Genomic DNA, 11,551 nt, shown 5'->3' on the forward strand with positions numbered 1-11,551 from the left:
TCTTAGGGCTTGTCTACACTTGAAATTTGTTGCAGGTTAACTTGAGTTATTTTGCGTTAAAGTACCTTGTGGTCATAAACCATTTTTTTTATTGCAAGTCATCTGGCTTTTTAATGTGTGTTATTAAATCTACTTGGAAAGTGAGTTACTGAGATATGGGTTTACGCTCAGCAAACTAGATATGGCTACATCCCCATCCGGAAACAACATTACACAACTGCCAAGTCCTTTCACTGGTATCCTATGCTGCTTTGATGGATATCTATGTGTCGTCTACTGCTCCAGGGTCATCCTGACCAGATGCCACTTCTCCATTTAAATGCTGGTGTGTAGCCAGATTCTATCTTTTGTGATTACAGCTGCTGCGGGGTTTGCAGACCTGTCATTCTCTACTCTTGATCATTGAACAGTTGTGCCTCATGCTTCAGCATGGTCTCGTGCTGAGGTCCTGGACTTCATTGCTCTCTGGGGAGAGGAACATGTACAGGCCCACTTGGATTCTAGCCATGACAAAGCACAAATATACAAACAACTGTCTGGAAAAAATGAAGGAAAGAGGGTACAACTGGGACCCAAGTCAATGCTTTAGTAAAGGAAAGGAGCTCCAACCGGGTTACAAGAGTGTTGGGGACAATAATAGGGCTCTGGGAGAGCTTCCAGAGTCTACATCTTCTATAATGAGCTGAACTGTATATTTGCGAGAGAGCCACTGCTGAACCCTTGTATTTGGTGGACACCACTGATGGCACAAACGGGGAGGAGGAGAGTGATAATGAAATCTCCAATCTCGTCCACCCAGTGAACTCAGAGACAAACACAGTTACATAACACTTCTCAAAAGAAAGTTATTTTAAGGGTATCTACTCCTCCCCACAGACTATTGCAGAATTCTATAAATTTGGCAGTGTAATTTATGCTGATCCAAGGGCACTAAAGAAAACTTAAGCTAAAAATAGTGGTCTGATTTGGCATGGAGATTTCATGTCAATGCATCTCTCTGGGGACGTGCACATGTAGCTCATGTTTCCCTTTTTGCTCCGGCAGCAGTTCTGGAGACACCATCTTGGCAAATGGCAGTTTTGCCATTGCCTTGTAGAACAGAATCCTTTTTTGCTTTTTGGGAACATGCTTCAGGTAGCCAAAGTAAGCATAGTCTGCAGAAGTGCATGCGTAATTATTAGCCTGCATCTGTCAGTGCCGTCTTTCCCCACCCACCAATCTCCATCTCACTGGTTACCTACAAGGGTACACATGCAATTACTAGCCTTAGTTTGCTGCATCATCTTTAAGTAGCCCCCACCTTGATGTCTGTTGTGCTTTTCACATGAATTACCTCTTTCCTCCAATTTGGTAGAACAACCACCCACCATCCACCCCACTGACTGCACAGGCCCAGGGGCCCTGCATAAATGGGGAAGCTTGTGAAAACATCTAACCATCTCCAAGATCCTCCAGGATGTGGGGAAAACCTATGAGAACAGAATTCCACAATGAAGGAAAAAGTAACGTTTTATCACTGTTGGCATAAAGACTTAAATTTTGACAATAACTAGTTTTCTAGTTTTCCCCCATAGCGACCTAGGACAGGGGTGTTAATATTAAGTGAATGGCTGCCCAATCTGCGTAGGAGGAAGGAGGAGTCAAGGGATGACATGTTGAGTGACCTTAGGTATGAATCGCAAAAGAGGGAGGGGAGGGAAGGTTTCCTGAAGCATGACAGAGGAGAGAGAAAAGGGCAGGGAAATGGTTAGATTGCACAAGCACAGCTGCTGGGGATGACAGAGAGGCAAGTCATCCTGCTGGAGAACATGGTAACTTTCTGGTAAAGGACTGAACCATTCTCTGTGTCCCCTGCAGCCTTTCCCTCTGAGACTTCCACTTTCTGGGTTGCATCATTCACTGAAAAAGTGCCCAGAAACAGGTCCTTCTCTAGGCATTCTATGCCACAGAACAGCAAAGAAAATAGTGGAAAATAGGGGATTCTCTTAACGCCTTCACCAGCAATGGAGAGGCTCTTCTACCACCATCCCACATCCAAAGATGCGGAGACCAGTTATGAGTGTCCTCTGTAGATACATTTGTGATCCTGGGTCAGAACCTTGTCTGCATGCTATTGTTTGTAACTTCTGAAGGGTTTTTTAAATCTCCATTTCTGTTTGCACAGTATTATTTATCTTTAGCTTTTTACTACTCAAAATTGTTTACATTGGTGTATTGTTATTTATTAAAAATAGATTCTAAATGTCTTTGTAATCATGGCTTTCCAGCTAGAACAATTCGAGAAAATACACACATCCACTGCACTGAATTGTTATGGAATTCATGAAAATGTCCACCTCTACTGCACCTTCAAATGCACTACAATAACATCCATACATACACTATGTTAAAATCCCCACAAAGGATACTAGAATTCCCATATGTGGCATGAAGAAAGCTTTGCTGCATTGCACATACATACTAATGTAAGTGCAATAATCTTGATTTAAGCCTTATAAAAATGCATACACATTAACCACAGGTGGCCCCTGAGTTGTTACCACATGTTGTAGAGGCATCTTCTCTGACTATTCAGAATGTTTAGCAAGTCTGCCAACCTTCTTCTTCCATCTGCCAGGCTCTCCCCCTTGCTCTCACAAAGGTTGTGCAAAGCACAGCAAGCAGCTGTCCTAAGAGGCAGATATTTCTCGGCAGCCTCCAGCTTTGACATCAGACTCCTCCATCTGCCTTTCAGTCTCCCAAGTGCATGTTCTACTGTCATTCTGCACAATAAAGGGCATAGTCACAGTTCCTTTTGCTCATCCAGTTGCCCAGTAAAAGGCTCCCTAAGCTAGAGAAGAAGAAAGTAGGCTGGATCTCCCAGAATGACTGGAAGAATGGCAATGCCATCAAATATCCATAGACACCATGGGAGTAGAAGTTCCATTTTTCATTCCAGAAAACAGTCCGGCATTTTATCCCTGGGGGGGAGGGATAGCTCAGTGGTTTGAGCATTGGCTTGCTAAACCTAGGGTTGTGAGTTCAGTCCTTGAGGGGGGCCACTTAAGGATCTGGGGCAAAATCAGTACTTGGTCCTGCTAGTGAAGGCAGGGGGCTAGACACAATGACCTTTCAGGGTCCCTTCCAGTTCTATGAGATAGGTATATCTCCATATATTATTATTTTTTAAAGATCCTGGAGTCATGGATCTTTCTATATTATCCTATGTAAATAGTGGTGAAATGTCCTCAGTGCTCAAACAGACCTTACAGTGCCATAGAAAAATTTTTCTGTTGATGAACTTGGGAGCCTGGCATGGGGGTTAAAGGTTAGGCACATGGGTCCAATCAATGTTCCCAATACAGTTTAGGAATCCTAAGTGTGCAAAATCACTTATAACCTCCTATGCATTGCTCAGCCTGATGACCCGGTGGGAAGCACCTTCTTGATTGCAGCAAATACCTCCATCACTGTTTCCCCAATGGCTGATCTACCAAAACCACACTGGCTAGCTACTGACCAGTAGCAGTTGGGGTGGCAATGGCCACATGCTTCTCCCTGCTGAGGGGAGTTTTCATGTTGGTGTTCAGCCACTGCAACTCTTGGGTGAGCTCTGCACAGAGTTCTAAGAAAAAGGCTTTTGATGTTCTGAAGTTCTGCCGTCGCAGATGGTCATCCCAGATTTGCCCTGCTGTCCCTTCACAACAGCCACTGATAGTTGGCTGAGATCAAAAATGGTGCTCCACTGAGTGAAACTGCTCCAGGAAAAGGTCTAGGAAATTGTCTGCTTGATTTCAACATCCTCCTCCTCCTTCGCAGGGAGCCGTTATCGCCCTGGAGCTGAAGTCACCGCATAAATTTAGATATGCTTGTAACGGACTGTTTATAGTCATCACTATGAGGATCATAGCGCTCACCAATGCTTCTTCCAGGCTGCATGACCGTGCTCTGAAAATGGTCCTGGATTGCAAAACTTAGATGGATGATAGCATGAAAGGAGCGGAATCATGGGAATTATTTATTTAGCTTGACTCCAAGTTCAGGAATTCAGTTGTTCTTGTAGTTGTCCCACATGCGCAGTGCAAAAAATCCCATATAGCACCACAGCAGCAGAGCAATGCACCATGTGAGGTCTGACCACATGTTTTGCAACATCACTGTGCTGTGTGGCAGCAGTCATATGAAGCAAAACTACCTTAATTGTGGGAAAACAATGCAATGTTTATGCATTGCTTGCACAATACTTGTTCTGGCTCACTTAACATGGATGCAAAAAAACACAGAAAGTTTCAAGTGTAATCATGACCTTATTGAAGTCAATGAGATTTTTGCTACTAACTTCAGTAGGGCCAGGATTTCACTCAGAGAAGGTTGGCGAGCATGGAACAATGCACTTGTGTGAGGAACTTTTTCTTTTAACACTTCATGTCTTTAAATATGTATTCAAACCGAATCTGTCAGTAAAACTTATCTGGTTTTAAAATCAGATCATTGTAATTAGCTAAACTTCTCTTATTAGTTTGGGTTGAGTCTAGCTGTACAATGGTTGAATTGGTTACCATTATATTTGGTTAACTGCTGTAAAGCAAGTTTCTAACAATAGATTCCTGCACTTAAATAGCACTGTAGAGCGCTGGTGCCCTATCAATCATTCAGACCTTTCCCTCCTGCTGTCTAGTCTGATAGACAGTTGTGCTGATGTGGATACTTGGGAAGAAGGGATCAGGAAGAGGGGATGATGGATAAAGACAATCTCCTGTCTTGGGAGGAAATCAGAAAAACCCTTTCTCGGACTATCAAGGAATTTCTTTGTCAAGGTGTCAGAAGATTATTCATGCACATGTGAGACCAACTTTTTTCCCATTTTGTTGGAATAGGATGTCATTCTTTTATCTGTGACACAGAATTTGCAAAGAAGGAGGCTTAAAAGATTTCAGTACCGTTACATTGTTGTCAAAGTATTCTTCAACCTCTTTGGAGTTACATCCATGACATTATGAGGTTCAACCAGTAATTAATTGATCCAAGTTTTTGTTTCAAGTGCAGTAAGGATGTGATCCTGAGACCTGGGGTTCCTGTTGAAGCAGCATGAGTTGCAGGTGCTCAGGGTATCTAAGGATCAGGTTTTAAATGAGCAAGAGATGAAGAAAACCTTTTTCAAACAAGTCCCCCTTCAGAATCAGCATGACTGTGATTTTGAAAATGTGTAGACTAGAGGATTCTCCCTTTACTGTGTATGATCCTTCAGCTTGAAAACAAACAAATTAGTAAGTTTCTGTGGTTTATTATTATTTTTTTTTACTTCAGTTGAGTAAGACTGCAATTGTAATAATAATGAAATATAGTGTTCAAAATGTAAGATCATTTAATTTTTAAAGACTCTTCTGGTAAATGATCGAAAAGTGAATTTCTAGTGTTCATAATAGGCTAGTTCTAAGCACAAAAGGACAATAAAAATTAGACACTTAAAATATTTTTATAACTAAAGGTTGTTGTGCTCCCATGTTGCTGATATCAATAATAATGCCTTCTGTTGGAATATCAAGACTAGAGCTAGATGAAAATTATGACAAATTTTTAACTGAAATTTTGAAAGGTCAAAAATTTTGGCCAGCATTAATTAGGACTTGGGATGCATAACAAAACATTGTTTGTCTTTACTTTTTAATTGAATCCTATTTTTGAAGCAGTCTTTTCTTTAATTATGTTTGTAATCAAACCTTTGAAGCAGCCCTGTGGTAAAGATCATTGTATAAAAATAAATGTGATTGATGATTTTTTTGTGGCTTGTTGGCTTGGGATTTTTTTCTTGTAAGGTTTGAAATTTAGTGTACTATTTCAATTGTATTTAGTGTGGCACATTAGATGTATGGAGTTGTCTTCCTTGTATGACGTGATATGTCTTGACTGCGATTTCAGATGGCACTCTTTTCTTTGTTTACATTATAAGATATATATTAATCAATTCTCATGAATAATACAGTGGGTTTTTTGAACTATGTGGAGCTTTTAAGAAAAAGCTCTCAAACTGGCTTAATTTTAAGATGTGGTGAATTTCAGTTATAACTGAAGAATTGGAACAAAACCAGACACCTAAAACATGGATGTGCCTGACCTTGAAATGTCAGCTGATAGAGGCAAATGCTGTTAAATTACCCCTCTTTTTCCAAATGTTTTGTGTGTACATTCCCTGTAGGATAAGCTTTGATGCTACAAAGCAACACTTCTTTACACTCATTCTTTTACAAACATTTCATCAGATCTTTATATAAAGTATTCTTAAGTGTTGCAAAGTCTCAGTTCAACAGTGTTAGTCGTATGTTTTTCTTTGTATCTGTTCATTGCTCTAATACATCTAGAATAATGAATATACAACATCATATGCTGTTTTGGTGTATAGAAAAATTATTTTCAGCTTGAAATTTCATTTTACATAGCTATGAACCTTGTTAGTACTCATAAGTTCATGAAAGAAAAGTATGAGAAACAATTTATTTAGATGGGACAGGAAAGAAACTTCTAAAATTACAAAATATTGGCTCACAAGCCGCATTATCCAACTGATTGCTTGTGTATTAGTTTGTGAATCAAGACTTTTGCCTGACAATAAATTGATGCAAACATCTTCAGCTCTGGAAACAACCTCATCATGACTATTTTAGTAGTTAGAGATTGTTAAATAAATATTTTCAAAATACTTTTGAAGGCATGTATTATATGGTTATTTTGGGGGGTGGTAATGGTAGTAATCATTTGCACTTGTGTGCTGTTCCGGTTACCTTTGTATTGACTGAGCATTAAGGAGCTGATCCAAAGCCCACAGGGGTCATTGGGAGTCTTTCCACTTTGGATCAGGCTCTAATAATGTGATTGTTGTTTTTAAACTCAAAAGTTACATTGCAGAAACACACACATATACATTTCATACTTTTAGTTAGCTGATAAAAGAAAACAGAACTACGGGCTGACAGTTGGGAATAGGAGGACATAGAACATATTTTTAAATCAAATCATATCTACGTCAATATGCAAGGATATTTAATAATGAATAAAGTAATTTGCTAATTAAGTCACTGATCCAGTAAAGCATTTAAGAACATACATAACTTCAAGCATGTGGACATTCTTAATGGGATGTGTTTGGTTGCTTTGCTGGATAGGACTCTAAGGCTCACCTAAGCAGTCCTCCAGCACACTGTCCCACTGAAATCAGTTGAATTACTTCAATGAGTAAAGATCGCTTGCATAAGTATGTATTTGGTCTGATTGGACTCCCACGTATTTCCATTTAAAAAGTTTATCTTTTGACCCTACAATGACTGGAAACAAAGGACCTGCTGGCTTCAAAATTCATTTGGAGTTGACATTTTTTTTCTTGTGCAAACCTCTGAGAAGTACTAACAGGCTGTAAAGTGAATAGTCTGTCTCCTTCTCTCCAAAATAAAATTTCGGCTGGTCTCTCTGACATCTCTTTGTGGATGTCTAGCCGTCAGCTCAAGCCCAGAGCTCTTAATCTTCCCCACAAGCCCTCCCCTAACCTCCTTTCATGATTACTGTGGCCAACAACAGGATGATGCCTATCACTCAAGTCTTAACCTGGGTGTCGTCTTCAACTTGCACCTCTCTCTGGATCCTCACTTGCAGACTATATCTAAATTTTTCAGATTCTTTCCTTGTAACATCTCTTAAGAAACAGCCTTGCCTATCCATCCACACAGCTAAAATTCTCATCCAGGTTCTGGTCCATTCATGTCTCAATTACTACAACATCCTGTTCTCTGGTCTTGACAAATACAATCTTGCCCCACTCATATTTATTCAGAACACTGCTGCAAAGATCATTCTTCCAGACTGTCGCTTGGCCCGTGTCACCCCTCTCTTTGCATCCTTCCACTGGCTTCCTTTCTCTGTTGCAACAAATATAAGTTATTTGTCTTCACTTTCAAGGCCCTTCATGGCTTATTCCCACTATACCTATCATCTCTCATTCACTATTGAAATGTTCAGTTCTGCCTCCAATCAGTCAATGATGCCACCTTTCATCATCCACTAGTTAAATTTTCAAACAGGCACCTTTTGTGCTTTTTCTCATGCTACCCATCATGCTTGGGAAGAGCTCCCTATAAACCTCTGAAAAGCTATGTCATTATCCTCCTTTAAATCCCTCCTTAAAATACTTCTTTGCAGTGATGCCTACAAAATAATTGACAATGGTTAGGCTGCTGGTATTCTGGTATGAGTGAGCAATATTTTCACATTATTTCCTTGTACTCTTCCATCTCACGGTATCCATCTCTTATACTTAAGTTGTAAGCTCTTTGGGGCAGGGACCATCCTTTTTTGTTCTGTGTTTGTACAGTGCTTTGCATAACTAGAGCTTGTGCCTTCTATGGTAATACAGTTGATGATTATAATAAAATATACTTTGCATGTGTGTTTCATAAACTTTTGTGGGATTTTTCTCTCCCCACCATACAGCTTTGGGAAAAATTCAAAATTAAACACAAAATTTGAAAGGAGTTCCTGTAGGAAAGATTGTTTATAAACTTCAATAGTAGTAATTTTTATCACTTACAATAATGTTTTTTCACCTGTAGGAGTCAGAGTTGTAGATAACTTTGGAAGTTAGATTCTCTGGGAATTGAATTATATGTGTTTGTGTGGCTAAATCCAAATTGTGTCTGTAGTATAAAATGGCTAAGATTGCTCTAGGGACCCTGTTTTTTTCTCACAACAAATATATAGGCAAGGTTTTGGGTTCATGCCTATCATGAAGATTTGCAGCAGTTTGGTTTGATAATACTGGAGATGGAGCTAGGCCTTAGGCATGCTGCAACAACAGGACTCCAATCTTGGGGGAACAAATTGCTCCTTGGAAGAATGGGATGTGGTAAGTGTGTGGAATGTGAATGTAACATGGAGAAATTATACTATAAAGGAAAGGATTTTAGCAAATTGCCAAAATCAGTTGGAGAATATAATGTCATTTTTATTATTCTTTTCCAGCAGGATTAAAGAGCTCAGCAATAGCAAAACTAACAGAAAACTTGCCCTTTTTTGAAAAGCATGCATGCCCTGAGCTGTGCACACAAGCACATTGTCTGTCTTTTAACATGTACCAATGCAGTGAGAAAACCCTATTGCACAGGCTTAGTCTATTGTTAAAAACAAATAAATTACAATCCACATAACTCTGATTATGTTAATACCATTTTTTTCCATGTCTGTCATTGGTCCTTCTTATGGACACACTCTCCAGTCCAACTCTGAGCTTTAAAGCTTTATACCCTCGTGACCTAGCTCTGTACAAACCTAAAATAAAAATGAAGAGAAGCTAGAACTTTTGAAGTGGGAAAATTATTTTTTCCCCCTTTCTAGGATTTTACTCAAAACTTTCCAAAAAACATTTTGGACAGAAATGAAGAGCGTGATCCTGTTAGGTGCTGAGGGCCCTCCACGCCAACAGAGTTCAGTGGGAGTTGAGGGCACTCGACATCTTTGAGAATTGGGCTGTTGAGCAGGAGTATTCTGAGTTTCAGAAAAGGAGGTTATATACAGTAGAACCTGAAAGTTATGAACACCTTGGGAATGTAGGTTGTTTTTAACTCTGAAATGCTTGTAACTCTGAACAAAATGTTATGGTTGTTCTTTCAAAAGTTTATATCTGAACATTGACTTAATACAGCTTTGAAACTTTATTATGCTCCAGAAGAAAAATTCTGCTTTCCCTTTTTCTCAGTAGCTTAACACAGTACTGTACTGCATGTATGTATGTATTTATTTATTTTGATCTCTGCCACTGCCTGATTGTGTACTTTCAGTAAAGAGGCATGTAGTTGATTGGTCAGTTTGTAACTCTGGTGTTTGTAATGCTGAGGTTCTACTGTAATGGGAAATATTTTGCAACCTGAATTCTAGTGGTCAGCGCTGTCACAATTGCTCTAATATTTTAAACTTTGTTTCTGAACACGATGTGTGGACTTTTTTTTTCTCTCATTTGGAAATTTTAAAATGTAATTTATAACTTTTTTCCAGTATTCTAAGGGAGTAAGTAATATGAAATGCTTGTGCCTAATCCGTGACATTAAATCAAACAATTCCTAAGTTATTAGATAAAGGAAAATATGGTGTTCTTTGTTGTTCCTGAGTAGGGAAAAGATGCTCTGAAAGAGAGTTTATTTTTGCAGGGCTGAGAGCTAATTTCTTTTATTGGTGGATAGTCATGGGTGGCTATTGTATGTTAAAATAAGATTAGTGGTTCATTGATGTCTTCATGGTGCATTTTGTATTTATTGGGGAAGAGTCCCTGAACACACAGTTGTTTTCTGTGCAAATAGTGAGAGAATACTCGGACTGGCAAGGTTGCACTGACCTTACCTAGTGGCCTGTTTCATTGATTGACACGTTTCAAAGGTTAAACTAACTGTGGATGAAATGTAATCAGTCGTGCACTGGATTCTTTCCAGATCACACTGGAGGAGTGCAGTAACCAGCACTGTTAGCTTTTGGAGAGCTGGAGACAGAGGTCGTTACTTGTACAGCTCTGAGCATGAAGAAACAACTGCCCTTCCTCTCTTTAAATAAAAAAAGCATATCAGGAATCATCATTTTTCAGAGAGGAGTATGATGAATAAATCTCCAATCTCTCACTCTTTTTTTGGTAGAGATGTCAGAGCTCCCATGGGCCCCCACTCCCGGCTGACAGCTGGGCATTATGTCATCAGCTGGGGGCAGGGCCAGCTTTACTAGCACTAAGGAGGCAGAAAAGGCTGTCAGAAGAGAGAACACAACAGTTGCCATTGCTTCAAACAAAGCGATACAGCGGCAGCCAGAAACATGCCAAGGGGAAGCCACAGCTCTAGAGAGTGACATACATCACAGGAAGAGGGAAGAGTATCTTTGTCTATCCCTCCCTCCAGCTAGGGATTGTGGATGGGTGCGTACACACACACACTTTCTTTCCATATCTCTGTGTGTGTGTGTGTGTGTGTGTGTGTGTGTGTGGTTCATGACCTCACAGCAGGCAGACAATCCAACCCTGAAGAGTGAGCTCCCTTCCCCTCCCCCCAACAGCCACCCTCCCAATTCCTTTTCTCACCTGCTGCTGCATTTGGGGCATTTTCAGGTCCCAACATTCAGAAGGGACTTGCAGCATGAGTCTCCACCTGGCGTTAGATTAAAGGGCTCTTTGGAGGACACCAGAAGTCTGCAAGCTATGGACGGGGAGTACAGCTCATTGGTCAAGACTGGTTTCATTGCCTGCCAGCCCTGAATTCCCAGTTTGTCCCCCTTACCTAGCTCTGACACAACCCATCCTCACTTGCTAGCTATATAGTACCAACATACTAAGAGGAGAAAATAAATATTTCTCCTTTGACTTTGGTCCAAGGCATTCTAGTTTATTAAAACTGCATGCTCTATAGCTTAATGTGCATAATACAGTCTTCATATCAATATAGTTAACAACCTTTGATGGGTTTTTTTCCCTGGCAGACAATTCTCCAAGTAAGCCAGTGACTCAGATGTATTGGAGCATGAGCTTTCGTGGGGGAATACCCACTTCTTCGGATGC

The sequence above is a fragment of the Trachemys scripta genome, chromosome 2, assembly GCF_013100865.1.
Source record: "Trachemys scripta elegans isolate TJP31775 chromosome 2, CAS_Tse_1.0, whole genome shotgun sequence".
Classification (NCBI taxonomy): domain Eukaryota; kingdom Metazoa; phylum Chordata; order Testudines; family Emydidae; genus Trachemys; species Trachemys scripta.